Below are 16,060 nucleotides of genomic sequence, written 5' to 3' on the forward strand. Positions count from 1 at the left end.
TACAGCATAGCTTTCTTCAATGGGCCAACTCTACTTCATCACTGCTTACCCAAGACCTTTCCCAGAAGGTCAGGCTTTTCTAATGACTCGTGACTTGAGTCATGAGGAGGAGAGGAAAAGTGAATGGGGGGAAAATTGCCTGTAGAGAGAGACAGAAGAGACAAAGCAGGAATGGAAAGCAAGGCCGGGAAGGAAAAATGAAGAGAGCGAGCAGAAGGTTAGTGGCGGCGGAGGAGGAAGCGTCACAGCCGCTGTAATGGTCCACGCTGACGGATAACTTGGCTTCTTCATGGAATCAGGGAGGCATTAAGGAAAACATTTGAAATAGTTCTCTTTGGCTTCACGTCCAGATTGTTTCATTACAAAAGTGACTTTGGTGATTAAACTACAACTTGACCTTTAAGCATCTGGTACTCGCGTCCCATTCAGATGAGAACGAGTCGCAATGTTTTGTGAAATTAATCTTCAAAATTGAAAAAAATGAATTAATAAATGTCCTATCATTGGTAAGAAAGATGTCCTATTGACTCATTTCCATCATTGATGGAGAGGGGAAAGGAAACCTGAGAGCAATCTGCAGCTCAGCCCTAAAATTAACTTCCTTGGTGTAAATTTGCTCAGTGTGGAAATCCTTCACCTGGATCATAATTGTTTGACCCGTCTTTCAGTCACATTCCTCTTCAATGACCCTCACTAGTTAATTGCCAGGGAATACAAAAAAACCTAAAAATGTGCAGAAATATTTAGTGCAATTTCTATTTTCACTCTGACCTACTTGCAGTTGCTTTCCCCAGGTGTTCTTCTTCTACTGAGAGGTGGACAAAGGGCAATTCTTACCATTTTGCAATTAAGTGAGGAGGAATTCACAGTGGAAAATATAATTGCTGGAAAACGGTAACACATAAAAAAAAAAGTCTTCATCTTGGTAAAAGTCTTACATTTCAGAACTAAATTATGTCCCAGTTTCTGGAGCAGCTCGTGCTGAGATACAGTTCGCTCTCTTTCAACTCCACTGGCAAGTGTTTGAATATTTTAGGAACATTTCACAGAGTGATCTGGATGCAGCTGTGTCAAGACTCCATTGGATGTTAAATAAAGTGATTTCACAGCATCACTCCAACTATAAAAACAGCATGGGTTGCTTTTAATTAATTAAGCAAGTAAGCGTAACTAACCTACATTGTGTTTTTAAATCTACTTTAAAATCTAATGACACGCATATATTTATATATTGAGAGAGAGATTATTTTTCCTGATGACATACCTTACATTCATATCAGTGTGCACCAGGAGTCAACCTTCGGTTTGGGTTGTATAGAAGTCTCTCTTGATGTATTCCCTCAGTAAACATTGTAAACATGAGTTTATGTCTCAATCTCTAGTTTCAAGTCTTCTTCAATACAGCTTGATGTTCATTGAGTACATGATGAAAGACCATCAAGTGGGCTATGCTTTAGGGCGGGGCTACTTTGTGATTGACAGGTCGCTGCTGCTATCAGAGTCCTATACTGGGTTCCTACGTCGCTCCAAATATGGTCACTTTTGCTCACTGGTTGCAAAAAAACAAGATGGCGAAGGCCAAGAAAAGGAAACGGCTTCACAAAGACGTTACGACCTTGACGTGCACAGCTTATGTGCATATGAATATGCTTAGATTTTTTCAGAGAGAAACAGATGGGAGTTAGAGCGGCGGAGGCAGGCATTTTAAACTCAGGATAGTATTACAGCAGCAAACAAGGTGTACTTTTTGAAAGTTTTAGAAATAAATGGAAATGCAAATTGGTCGTGCATGGCGCTGATACGATGGGAACGACTCGTCACATAGTGAGGAGTTCATAGCGGCGTCTTGCAGGAGAACTGCAGGTATTTTGTGATGCAAGCGAAGGTCATTCTGGGGCAGACCAACACACACTGGAGGGAATATACATCCCATGCGGCCCGGGAACACCTCGGGGTCTCCTTGTGCGAGCTGCAGGACTCGGGTGCAGAGAGAAGGACGTCTGGCTGCTCCGCCCGCCGCCACCACGACACCGATAAGCATGAGAAACGAAGGAAAAATAGAATATCTGTTGCACAAAAAAAAAAAAATATGAGTAATGCCAGCTGGCTTTCTGGGTGAGCTTATCAGCTGTGAGGCTTTGGGCCACAATGTCTTATTACCTTCAGGTTTGGGCATACAAGGCACAAATGGTTGAACAAATGGGAGACAGATAAGCAAAGGAAAGGTATTCGGGAAAAGATACAGTGTCATTGCAGGAATATTGCTTTCACAGGTGACTTGATAATGTCAGCCGGTGATTGGAAAGTAATTGCTTTCTAATGAATTTCAGTTTTCTGAATATCATATGTTGCGTCTCTGTATGAGATAACCTGTCCACGAGAGGACTTCTGCTCCTGGAAATAATGGAAAAGTCACTTTTTCTTTTTGACAAATACACGGCGTTGAAAGCGATGCAAGATTTGGCTCAAATTATTTGTTGGTGTGCAGTTTTTAAGGGTTTATCGTGGACACAGCGGGGAGCCTCGCTGTGTGCTTCTGGGCACATTCAGATAAAATAGTGTTTTATTAAAACAGGTGAGGATGTTGTACGAGCTGCCTGTCAGGAGAAAGTATGCCAAAGTTAAGGAAAAGTTCAAACTTGTCAACCGTTTAGGAGTTCAACATGTATTTGTTTTGCTGCCAAGAGGAAGACGAGAGGATCGACACCGCTCACTGTGTTCAACAGCTGGTTAGCTTAGCTTAGCTTAGCTTAGCAAACAGTTACAACTAGGGAACCATGTGTGTGAGGTGCAGTGTGTCGGGATCTGCAACGTGTTAAATTAATGACATTGAGAGGTGCTTATTATGCTAAGCTAAGTCCAATGTACGCTGCGAAAAAGAGTGATATTAATCTACTCATCTAATGCGACAGGAAAGCAAAAGAACATATTTCAGAAACATTTTTTTAGAACTACAAATATACACAAACATATGGATTACATTCACAACATGAATATATTTGCTCAATGTCAGAAGGATGTACAGTTTAGGGTTGCAAGGACATAATAAACTACCTGTTATGCACTGTGTATGTTGTGTTTTAGGTTTTTAAATTGTTGTTCTAGTTCTCTAGAAAAAAGTGAGGAAATAAATATGATTAAAAAACAATGATTGTGAAGTTTGAATTAAAATGAACCCATGTATCAGGGTTTTAAAGTTGCACATGTTGACCTTTCGTTTATTATTTTGAATTCTGCGAGCGAGTCCATCGTCACTGATGTATTTATCATTTATTCTACGTTAGATATTTGTTCGTCTCACTCTTCATTATTTCAATATGACGGCTCTGGGTTCAGCATCCAGCAGCAGCGCCGCAGTGAAAAAGTTATTTTGTTGGTCCAATTCTGGAATTGTTTATTTCTTTCCCTTCGAGCAGCCGGAGGCCGATGCGACGCAGCCATTACTCCACATCCAGAAACTGAGACAAAAACAATCCTGCAAAGTCTAATACAGGAGGTGCACTGGTGCCTTAAAGAATAAAACCACCAGCTCATGAAAGCATCAAATTGAAATATAAAACTCGATCGGGAAATGTTGGGAAAGCAAGAGCACGACATGGATGTTCACATAACATCAAAGAAACTCATATTTGAAAAACTGATAACAACGAATTGCGTTTTTCTCTTCAAGGAAACTAAAGACGGGGACGTTTCCCCCCCGATGCCGACGAGCAGCACGACACAAATAACTTTGGAAAGAAACTCTGCAGCCTCATGTCACCCTGTCCGTCCTTGTGGAGTGATGTTTGCGCCAACAAAGATGCTGCTAAATGGATTTGTGTGTGTGTGTGTGTGTGTGTGTGCAAACACATGTACCGACACACACACCATGTTGTGCAACGCTTTGGCAGAAAGCTGATTAAAGAGTGAATGAGGAAGTTGCTTTCTACCCCACAGTGGACCAACAATGTGCAGGATTAATCAGGCCCGGCTCCTATCCATGCAGGTTAATTAGGGTTAAATGATAATTAGGACACTATTAAAAAGGCAAACAACCACAGAGGACCCTTAATCCATGCAATGCTGCGCCGCGGCGCGTAGGTTTATTTGTTTGTGGACGGGTTTGTGTGTGTGTGTCTGTGTGTGGGTATCCAGTTTATAAACTGTATTTACAGGTATGAATGCGGCGAGTTGTGCATGAATAAGACTTCATCTGTTCATTTTTTATAAGTGTGTTTTCTTCAGGACCTTGAACCTCGTTTTGAACCTCGCTGCTGAAAATGTTCTTTGTCACTTTGCAGAAATGAAGGTCACGGCTCGCAGCGTGATTCTTACTAAATGATTAAAAATGCATTCAAGTCCCATCCAAGGGTAAAATATCTCAGCTATGAACCAAGGTAACATTTAAAAAAAATAAAAAAAACATCCTTAAATATATAACAGAGTCATAATAACCGCCATACGCACTGAACGACTCCCAAAAAAAGTTCACCGTGGTGGAAATACAATCAGGACCAACACCCAGCATGCATTGCACCTGCACTGATGGGATGTAAATGTGTCAGGCTTGACCTGGAACATCCTCTGTGTCCCTCCTCGGGTGCAATAATGTGCTCTCATTTTGTGACACCGGGATGTTGCAGTGACAAATTAGAATTGATTGGCGCCTTGGCTAAAGTGTCTCAGGATGTGACCCCTGAGCTCAAAAGCATTTTCCGTATTAGCATTCTGCTCCTCGCTGCGGCGACCTGGCAGCTAAGGTTTTAGAGCATGAATAAAATCGATCTGCACTGCTGTGTCTTTCCAGTGTTCCTTCGCTCGTCTCGCTCCATTGTGTGCATTTCATGCCTTCTATCATTATTGTCATGATTAGCGTCACTATTACTCACATCCACGTCTCAGATTTAAACCTCCACATCGATCCTCGTCGCCTCGCATATTTTAAGTGATAAATACCGTAATGCGAGCCAGTAACTTGCATCATGACTGCTGCATAATTTGCATACAGTAGTTTAGTTTTTCAATAAAAGAGACGTTTTGCATTTTGTAAAGACGGCGGAGTGATTTAAGAAATTCCTTTTGTTGGTATTGAAAGCTATTCTCGCCTGCATCCATTCATCCTTTGCCCTTAATGATGGATATCTCCGTCACGCAGCCGGCGGCCCCGACCGGGTTAGTAGTGCGGGTTTGTAATCCTCTTCATAGGGTCCCCAAAACTCCTTCCGTCTGCAGCACCCAGATGTAAACGAGGTACATTTATCAGCAGCGAACACCCTCAGCGTGCCCGGGCGAGGGCGGGGAGCCCGGCGCCGATAGTGCGGCCGTACAGTAGCAGCGGGCGTTTTATTCCATCTTATTTTTATTTCTGTTTGTCTCTCGGAGCGGTATATATCTTGGGGGCCTCCTGTGATCTGACTGCGGCCTGACGGAGTTATTCCGGCGCGGCGATAAGGGCTCGGATGAGCATGAAGACGTTTGGAGGTGTGAAGTCTGCGCTCCCTTTGAATGGAGACGCTGATTCTCTCCTCACACCTCCGTGCGTATTTAGAGCTCAGACCGTGGACCAGAATATCAATGGAGGTTCTGAATCACAGGCAGGTATTTCCTGTGTGTGTGTGTGTGTGTGTGTGTGTGTGTGTGTGTGTGTGTGTGTGTGTGTGTGTGTGTGTGTGACCTGCATTCTCTCCCGGTATTACCACCCAGCAGGTCCAGCTCCCTCCCGATGTGCGTCGAGCAGTGAGTGTGTCACTCCTCGCTGGAGTTGAGGGGTCACTCTTTCGATCTGCTTACTCAGTCAGCTGTGTCAGTGTGTGTGTGTGTGTGTGTGTGTGTGTGTGTGTGTGTGTGTGTGTGTGTGTGTGTGTTTGTATGCGTTTGTTGAGGCATTGTTTATTCATTCCAGTGTCAGTCGGTGGATCCGTCCACCATTTTGAAACAGACTGAAACGTCTCAACAGGTAGATGTTTGGCTGTGGAGCCACATGCAGGTCCTTTGTATTGTAAGATTTGAAAAATTCATCGATGTATTCTGAATAAAAATGCTTTCAGTAATATTTTCAACTTTCACTCTTTTTTTTTTTACAGTTTCAATTTATTTTAGGTCCAAAAAAAAATTGAACCCGAAAAATGTATTTATGTATGTATGTATGTATAAATGAATGTGTGTGTATTTATGTATAAATGAATGTGTGTGTATGTATGTATAAATGAATGTGTGTGTATGTATGTATAAATGAATGTGTGTGTATGTATGTATAAATGAATGTGTGTGTATGTATGTATAAATGAATGTGTGTGTATTTATGTATAAATGAATGTGTGTGTATGTATGTATAAATGAATGTGTGTGTATGTATGTATAAATGAATGTGTGTGTATTTATGTATGTATGTATATATGTATGTATGTATGTATGTATATATATATATATTTATGTATGTATGTATGTATGTATGTATGTATGTATATATATATATATTTATGTATGTATGTATGTATGTATATATATATATATATGTATATATATATATATATATATGTATGTATGTATGTATGTATTTATGAATGTATGTATGTATATATGTATGTATATATATATGTATGTATGTATGTATGTATATATATATGTATGTATGTATGTATGTATGTATGTATGTATGTATGTATGTATGTATGTATATATATATATATATATTTATGTATGTATGTATGTATGTATGTATATATATATATGTATATATATATATATATATATATATATATATGTATGTATGTATGTATGTATTTATGAATGTATGTATATATATATGTATGTATATATATATGTATGTATGTATGTATGTATGTATGTATGTATGTATGTATGTATGTATGTATGTATGTATGTATATATATATATATATATATATATATATATATATATATATATATATATATATATATGTATGTATGTATGTATGTATGTATGTGTGTATATATATATGTATGTATGTATGTTCTGATTCACCTGGTTGTCATTTTGCCCGTTTCTGCTATAAAAGCTCTATAAGTTGTTTGTTTTGAACATTTATTGTTTATTATGTTCTCCCTCTGTTCCCTCGTGTCGCTCTGCATTGGATCATCTCCCGTTGTCTTCTTTCCACAACGTGACTTTCTGGGGTTTATAATTAAATAATAAACAAATGATCTCGTACTCCTTCGTAGGGTAAAATGTACCCTCCATGTTGATGTAGAGTACATGTATGTATATTCTATTGGTCACTTCTTCATATCAGCATGAGCAGTGGAGTTCATTCCTTATTTTGGACTTCTGACTTCTGACTTCTTGACCGAACAGAAGTATTGATTATTGCTGGCCCGCCTCGTGAACGGAGGAGGATTTCATCTGAAGTCACTCTTGTTTTTATTGCGTCTCCTCGCAGCGCGTTGTCCCTCTAAGAAGTCACGCTGTGAATCCTCAAGCCGCCCGGATTTTATAGAAGAAATAACTTAACATTGATGAAACATCTGGAAGAAATGAAAAGAATACAGAGGAGAGGCAAACTAAAGCAATTTCATAGATGAAGTGCAAAGAAAAACCCAATTACTGTGGAGGGAGGGCTGGAGAGCAGCAGAGTGATGCGCACCAGGATGTTCGGTCCGTCGGCATCGAGGTCGAACAGACAGATTACAGATTACAGATTACAGCAACCTGAGAAATATCAAACGTCCATTTGCCAGCAGGAGCCGTGTCTCTGGCATTAAAACTGATCATATAATTGTCAAATCCTGCTAAATGGTCCTCGAGCTATTCTACACGAAAGTGTTTGTGCGCCGCTTGGCATTCTGGGGATTTCACATTTGATGTTATTACGTTAAGAAACATAAACTTTACTTATTACATTGCATCTGATTGACGTTAACCTTCTGCACGCCGGAACGAGTCGTGCGTCAGAAGGCCAACGGCCGCTGGTTGTCTGCTCACACGGTTAAATAACGAGAGAATAAAGAGAGAAAACAGAAGCACGGATCGCTGACATATGAGGTGAGTTGAGCACAATGATGACAATATATAATTACCACGGCGCTGTAGGAGGCAGATGCTGCATGTAAAGCTGGAGAAATGTCGAGTTAAAAGGTGTCTGTAGATGTGTTACGCGGCGGGAAATGAAAGAAAAACCGAGCGCAGACATTAAAACAGCGCGAGTGTTAATTATACTGCTGGTGTTTAAAGCCGCGAGTACTTCCAAAAATCCCTCGTACAATAAATTCACACAAAGGTTATTGCATCTGCGTTTTGTTTAATGCATTTCTACCACGCTCAAATGTTTCCTTTTAGAGTATGAATATTATTAAGGTTTGTTTTATTTGAACATTTCATCCCTCAGGCATAGATATGGATATTCGTGTCACTGCGCCTGCTCACGCCGTTTAGCCATTTATTACAGACGTAATCTCTCAGATGATGCCGGTTGGACCTTCGGTCAGCCGTCATTCATTCCCGTCTACATCTTGTGTTACTCGGCGGGTTAATTGGAGTCAGCCGAGGTTCAAAAAGGTCTCTGAGCGTCACTGAAGCGCCGACGTGGCCGATCTCGCTGCATCGCGTTGCTCCGGCTTCTCGGGGACGGACGACCGTCGACTTCTCTTCCATCACGCACAGAAAATGTTCTTTCACAGCGTAATATAGCGGCGGATCCACCTCTGAGTCTCCGGCGTGTGCTGTGGGTTAGATGCTTTCGGACTCGCTGTTGTTGGAACTGCGTGCGACTCTTCTTTCGCTTGTTGTTGTTGTTCTTTGTGAAAGGATCGCCGTGCTTTCTGAGAATAAAGCGTTCCAGCGTTTTTCCGGCTTTTCACTAAATTAGACGGCGGGTCAAACTGGTTGCGTTTGCTGTCTGAATCGCTTTCCTTTGATTCAGCTCATTCAGAGCCTCCACTCGGAGAGCCCTGAATGCCCTGAAGTATTGATTGAATTAGACAAAGAAGCCTCGCGAGGAGAGAAAAAGACAGAATGCAATCATATTCCCATTAGTGCCAGGCGGGATGAGAGAGGAACGTGCTGGCCTTTTCTTCCAGCCTTCCTTATTCAACATTAATTACTGTTCATTTCACACATTCTCTTCTTTCACTTTACCCGCTTTCCCCCCTCGCAGCCCTCCTGCTCGGCGGCTTGGTTCCCCCCCAATAAATCAAACGCCGCAGAGTTTTTGTGTGTTTTCACAGAGCCCTGGAGGACTTTGCAGAGAGGAACGTTGCGTCTCCATGAGCGCTTGCGTAAGGACGGAGAGATTTGTGTCCTTCTATTCTGCCGATGGTGCCTGGAGCTTTTGTCTCGGAGCAATTGTCTGGCTGTGTTTTCATCACTGTCAGGTTCCCTTTTGGAGTTTCCCTCCTGCGTCTCATACTCCAAATGTTGCAGCGCTACGCTTCGGCTCGTCGCTTTTTTTCACCTGGATGGAGCGCTGACGTACTTAAGGTTTATCTCGCTTTGGGAGTCGAGGAGGAAACCGGCTTGAAGAGGGATACGACGGTTAAAACTAGAAAGACGGATCCTGATTTTGAATGGTGCAACAGTTACTGCAGGTGACTCTGGCAGTCGGATGGCACTAAGGGAGCGTCACCGATTCTTTTACATCAAAGTCTGTTTACGGGTCTTATGGTGCACCACTGCATATGTGGAGGGAAAAGAAGTCCTATGAAGCCGTTAGCCGATCCAGAAGGAGCTAATGTTATGAATTTGAAGTGAAAAAAAGTGAGCGTACAAACCACAGAGGCTTCTCCTCATCGCTGCTGGAGGCCGGCAGCTGCAGGCGACGCTCGCTGCTCATGGCGAAATGTGCCAGGTGGAGTTTTTATTAGGAACAACCCTTGAGATGTTCAACACGAGGTCCAATCAGCCGAGAGTAAATGCTCAAATGAAGCGGAACCGCACAAGTAGAGAGGAGGCAACAGAACGAAAAAGGACGGAGAATATTCTGCCAGTTCCTCAACAATATCTATGTGAGCTAGCGGCCAGCAGCTTATATCCAGAGCAACACATTCATATGCTTTAAAGCACTGATGGATGAACCCACAAAGAGCTCTATCGTCCCGGTGGGTTTAACACCGGATAGCGCATCATGTGAACCGGTCTCCAGGTCCGATTCACCGAAGAAAACTGCGCTAATGATATCACAAGTCGAAAAGCGTTAGCAGCGGAGTGGGTTCAGGCTCATTTAACTTCCTCCCTTCGCTGGTGCTCTGCGCCGCAGAGCACACACAGGAAATGGATTAAATAAAACATCATTAAAAAGGTTCTGAATTTGGTATTCAGAGCATTAATATAGCAGCAAACCCCTGTGTGCTGAAGATGTATTGCAGCGTGATGTCCACTCGCTTTCCCTGCTGCGTTCCTTGTAAACCAGCTTCTTGTTCTGTGCAACGCAGCGTCCAAAATAAAAGAGATCGAGCGGACGGCTTTCATGTGCTTCACTTACCTCCAGCCCTCTGCAGACGCACTGTTTCACTTTAACTGCACGTTGGATTGTTTTAGCAATAACAATCATGGGCATAGAGAGGGTGGCCATTTTGTATTTAAATTACTTAATTAAATATGTGCAAATAGCACAGGAGCTGAAAATAAACCCACGTAGAAGGAAGAGAGACGACGTGAGGTTTGACATACAAACTTCACCAGAAGTGAATTCATTTAAACATTTCAGTTCGGGGATTTATTTTGAACACTGACAAATTGATTTGTCGGCTTGGTGCAACGTTTCTTGATCGGATGTAGGTTTCCATTGCTAGTGACTAAACATGAGAGCATTGTTCTGCAGCTTCGGTGCGTTGCATTGGCTAAAGAGGAAGAGCTGATGATGTCTGGCAGCGCTGCTGCAGATATCATTCATCTGTCATTAGTCATGTATGAGGGAGAGAGCTGTTACAGCATCACTGTCCTTCATACGTACAGTAACTCTGACTGTAAATGGACGACTCGGGTCTGTAGAGAACCGTTTTACTCTCCATCTCATTCATTCATTCATTTAGTTGTGCTTTTAATGTCTGTTTCTTTTCTTATGTCACAACGGTTCCAATGAAAATACTTGATTTTCTCATGTTTGCCTGTGGGCACCGACTGACTGGTATTAAATAAACATCCGTGGACTTTTGACGCACGCCGGCACAAAAACAAATGTAATAAAAAATACCAGCACCCATGAGACACAGCAGACACATCTTCTCTGTTTCCACTCAATGCAGAGCATGAAGGTAGAGTTTCCTCTTCTGCACAAATGAATGTTCAATATGCTTCCATGTCTCATGGCTCACAGTGACAGTGAACCAGACACGCTCATGAAACGCTCCAGAGATCATTAAAACGCAGGAAGCAGCCGTTTGTGTGTCTGTGACTGTGACGTTCATCCCTCGCTGAGTGACTGGGTATCTTCTCCCTGACAGTGAGCAAACACCTGTCTCCTGAATGGACCATTCGCTTCTCGTCACGTCTTTAGCGAGCATGCTAACCGGGCGCTAAACCCCGCCACAGACACTCGAAGAAGCTAAACCCCTTCAAAATAAATGCGCCGTGTGTGTGTGTGTGTGTGTGTGTGTGTTTTCCTTCTCTTCTTCTGGGTTTAGCATCATTATCATCGCCGTGAGGCCTTCCATCTCGGGAATGAAACATCTGCTGTTTGGGCTTTTTGTTCAGCTGACAATTATCCACGCAAAGATGTTGTGTACAAACATTTCTCATACTAATCCTCCTCCCCATCATCACACATTCATCATTTCTGGGAGTCTATTGGCGCAATATTTCAGCGCGCTGCCAAAAGATGTCAGCAACATAATGCATGTTTGAGTCTGATGGTTTTCTTATGAGTGAACTATTTGGCACGCTTCCACTCCTTAAACAGCTCTGATGTTTCCTGTGACACTTTTTTATGGCAAACAACAGGATGATTTGCAGCAGACTTTAATGACTGAGCGCTCCATAACAGTAAACTAAGACTGCCGCACGCAGAGGAGGACAGACCTGCGGTTACATCATTAGTGTGTGTGAGGAAAAAAAACATTAATCTGCAATATGCGTCCCATTTTTTTGTGCGAGCAGATGCCGCGGGTGTTTTCAGGGTGTAATGTGTTGCAAAACACAAACATCTTTCTTTTTTTTTAAAGCATTTTAATGCAGCGACGTATATTGCTTTTCAAGAGGTGTCAAACATTCCCCATCACATCACACAGAACGAGTCTCAGCCAACCTCTTTCCCGTGATGTCGTCGCAAATGGAAGAAGAAAAGTGTTGCGTGAGCGGCTGGCGAGGAGAGAGTTATTTTCTTTTGTCGATTCCTCAGTTGTTGGGAGAAGAGTGTGACTTTTGGTAATGAACACAGCTCAGGCCCGGCTCAGCGGGGGGCGGCGGGCAGATGCTGTTTGAAGACGTTTTCACCGAGGAGCTCGCATCGCGGTCTCGACCACAGCGAGGGAGGAGGGGGGGGTGGCGTGTTCCAGCGCGTCCCGTGAGGTGAAGCGCTCAGGTGAGGAGAGGGGAACGCAGAAGCATTCGTGTGTCATTGTCAAATTACTCGACACACACACACATTGTTGAGTCACAACAGCCTGAAGCAGCTGTTTTGTCATTATTCTACTTGATGTAGAAGTTGATTGTGAGTACGCTGACGTGGCTTCACAGGAGATGGAATACTTCAAATGCTCGCTAATTCACATGGGATTGAACTAAGCAAACGCAACCTAGAAAAAGAAAAAAAAAGTTGACAAAAAAAATAGTAAAAAAATAAATAAAAAGTCGACAAAAAAAGTAACAAAAAAAAGTTGACAAAAGAAAAAGTTAAAAAAAAAAAAAAAAAGATAATTTAAAGAAAAAAAATCTTTTTGGTACTAATTTAATTTTTTTTTTTTTAAATGTTAATTAATGCTTGCTAGTTCACATGGGATTGAACTAAGCAAACGCAACCTAGAAAAAGAAGAAAAAAAGTTGAGAAAAAAAGTTGACAAAAAATAATAAAAAAAATAAATAAACAGTCGACAAAAAAAAAAAAAAAAAAAGTTCACAAAAGAAAAAGTAAAAAAAAAGATAATTTTAAAAAAATTCTTTTTTGGTACTAATTTAATATATATATATATATATATATATATATATATATATATATATATATATATATATATATATATATATATATATATATATTTTTAATGTTTGTCCTAATTATTTATTTTTTTTTGGTCCTAATTAAAAAAAAAATTTGCGGAAAAGGGCTTCCATAGGTAGCAGAGTCTAGAATATAGAATATAAATGAGAAAAAAAAACGTACATAAATAATTTGCGAGATTATAAATAATTTGCGAGATTATAAAATCGTAAATGTGAAAGTAAAAAGTGTAAGAAAATTGTACAAAACCTTAATTTAAGTCGGGCCGAAGTAGTGTTTTTGTGAAAAGGACACAAAGGTTGTGTTGCTGTGGATCTGTCTCCGGCCGCCATCAACAACAAAGCACGGCGCCGTCTTCCTGCTGGAGAGCGTTGGAAGCGACTGATGCTTCCAGGAAGTCTGGCGCAGCAATTTCCAGAAGGAAGATTCAACACGAAGCAGCATTTGTGGCTCACACCTGCTCGGACCCTTCAGGTGTTGCGAGGCTGCGGGCAGAAGCTCTCTGATGGCATCCGAGGTGTTTTCCCTGCAGCTCCGGCAAAGCCACGCCCGACGCCTGTCTTCCAAACTCATTCCAGCTGATCAAGTGAGATTGAGGGATGCGGCGCTCCCTCAACATCTTGAACCCTGCAGACTTCCATGCTGCCTTGCTCGCATGCGTTGTCGTTCATGAGAAGCTGCGAGAGATTCCTCTGGCGGGGTTTAAAGGCCTCATAGGAATGGAAGTGATCCTGTATTCTCCGGCGTTGCTGCCTCTCTTTCCACATCTTCCATCTCAATCTCATCCCTCCCCTCCTCGTCTTCCATGTCTGGGTCCTTTCCATGATCCTAAAATACAAAGTAGAAGTGTTATCGTGGATAAGTGTCCAAATAATGGAAGGAATTATTACATTTTGTGATTTCCTACACGCTAAGAGCGAAAGGCATGAACACCTTTACCATCGAAACCTTTCAATCAAAAGGCGGCAAAGACACAAAGACATTTTTTGCAAAAAAGTACGACAGTTTCTCATATTAGACACCGTTCAATCACCGAGAAAACACGTCTTTTCTAGATGCAGAACACATCTGGAATGGGCAACGCTCACACGCACACAAACACGTGCGCGCTAGTCGAACACAACATGCGTCTGAGCCTCAGCTCCACCAACAGAAATCCTTTATGTGTGAGCGCTGTGAACCGGCAGAGAGACAGGAAGCCGGATTGATTACTGCGACTGCAGCTTTTTCTGTTTCCTCGTTGCGATGGCGGAACCAGAACATCGGTTTGTTGTTTGCAGCGTTCGTGAACTTTGCGATCAAAACCTAACGATCGCTTTTCAGAGACTCACTGTGACACCGGAGGGAAGACGCTGAGCGATGGAGGGAGATTTGTGCCTTTTTTACCTGAGCAAATTTGTAATTTTGGAAGTAAATTATCTTCAAATCTTTGTTCTCAATTCCTAAAATGTGTTCTCAAAATTAAAATGTGCTCTAAGAAAAAATGTGCTAAAAAAAAAAGAGGAAAAAACTGCAAAAAATAAATAAATAAATACCTGCGCTCTCAATCAAAGCTTTTGTTTTTAGGGATTTTTTTGTGAGAATTTTTTTTTTAGAGCATTTTTTTCGGGAGAGCAAATCTCTTTTTTTTAGAGCAAATTTTAGTTTTTAGAACATTTTTTTTATGGATTTTTTTGTGAGAGCAAATTTTTTTGATAATTTTTTTTTGGAGAGCGCTTTTTTTTTTTGAGAGCAATTTTTTGAATTGAGAGCAAACATTTGGAGATAATTTACTTTCAAACCAGAAATTTGCTCGGGTAAAAAAAAAAGACACAAACATACCTTCATACTTATCTCCCAGCAGCGCGTCTCATGGCGTCGCGTCTCGTTCGGCTCGCGGGTTCGACTCCCGACACGACGAAGCCGGCGTCCACTACAGCATGTGTGAGCGATCGCGGCCGTCTGCGAAGGAACCTTTTAAAACAATTCGGTGTAAGTGCCACGATGCACTTTGAAGAACGCCATTGTGCTCAGCGGCCATCTTTCTTTTCATCCACAGTGACTCCTGTCTGACTCGTTACCGCGCTGCCTGACGCTTCACACAGGCGCTCGCTGCGCTACGTTCGGATTCAATTAGTGGGATCAGAATAAGAGTTGTGCATTTTCCATTAAGAGCTGCTTGGACGTGTCATAACACCAGATATAGATACCGACCACACATAGAAGACTGCTTTGTTTTGATCACCTTGAAAAGGAAGAACGCACCAGGTTTTAATCACATCTATTTATATTCTTTCTTGTTATTCTAATTAAATGTTGTGAGTCTTTGAACATTCGTCAAGTTAAAGACTCTAAACTGTTTGCTTGTAAAGTAGCGCCACGAAACCTGAAGCGGATGAGCTGTTATTTGGCTGTAAGTCCACGTTGAAGAGACTTTTATCACATAGTTTACTTTAATGGATCGTTTTTGAATCCGACACACTTGAAACCATCACCTGAGGCGTCTTCACCTCTCTGTGAAGACGCCTCAGGTGAAAGGTGACTCATCTCGCTGCACTTTGTCCTCTCGGCGTCAGAGAGCTCCATCCGACCTGCCGGCTCGTACAATGTGTTCCTCACGAGGTAAAAGCTTGTAATCCATCCACATGTTGGCCGAGGTCGGCTTCACACAAAAGGGCTTTTCATCTGCACTCCTCTCTCAGTCATATCACCTGAAACTGCTCATGATGGAGCGGACGGTCTTGAATGCACCGGCATGGACGTTGGATCGCTCTCGTCTTAAACGCCTCGTGCTATAACGCGGCTTTTCAAACGCTATTTAACCCGTTTAAGACTGTAGAACCATTTTGTCTCTAGACCTCCTTCGTAGGAATTAATTCCAATAATTAAGATTAGGACCTAAAGAATCAGAAGCTGCAACGAAAACCACAATAAAACAAAGTCTCGTCCTGTTACGAAGGAGTTTCAGTCAGAAAA

Source organism: Clinocottus analis, unplaced genomic scaffold (genome assembly GCF_023055335.1).
Source record: "Clinocottus analis isolate CAN_PGR_092001 unplaced genomic scaffold, fCliAna1.0.p SCAF_13, whole genome shotgun sequence".
Lineage (NCBI taxonomy): Eukaryota > Metazoa > Chordata > Actinopteri > Perciformes > Cottidae > Clinocottus > Clinocottus analis.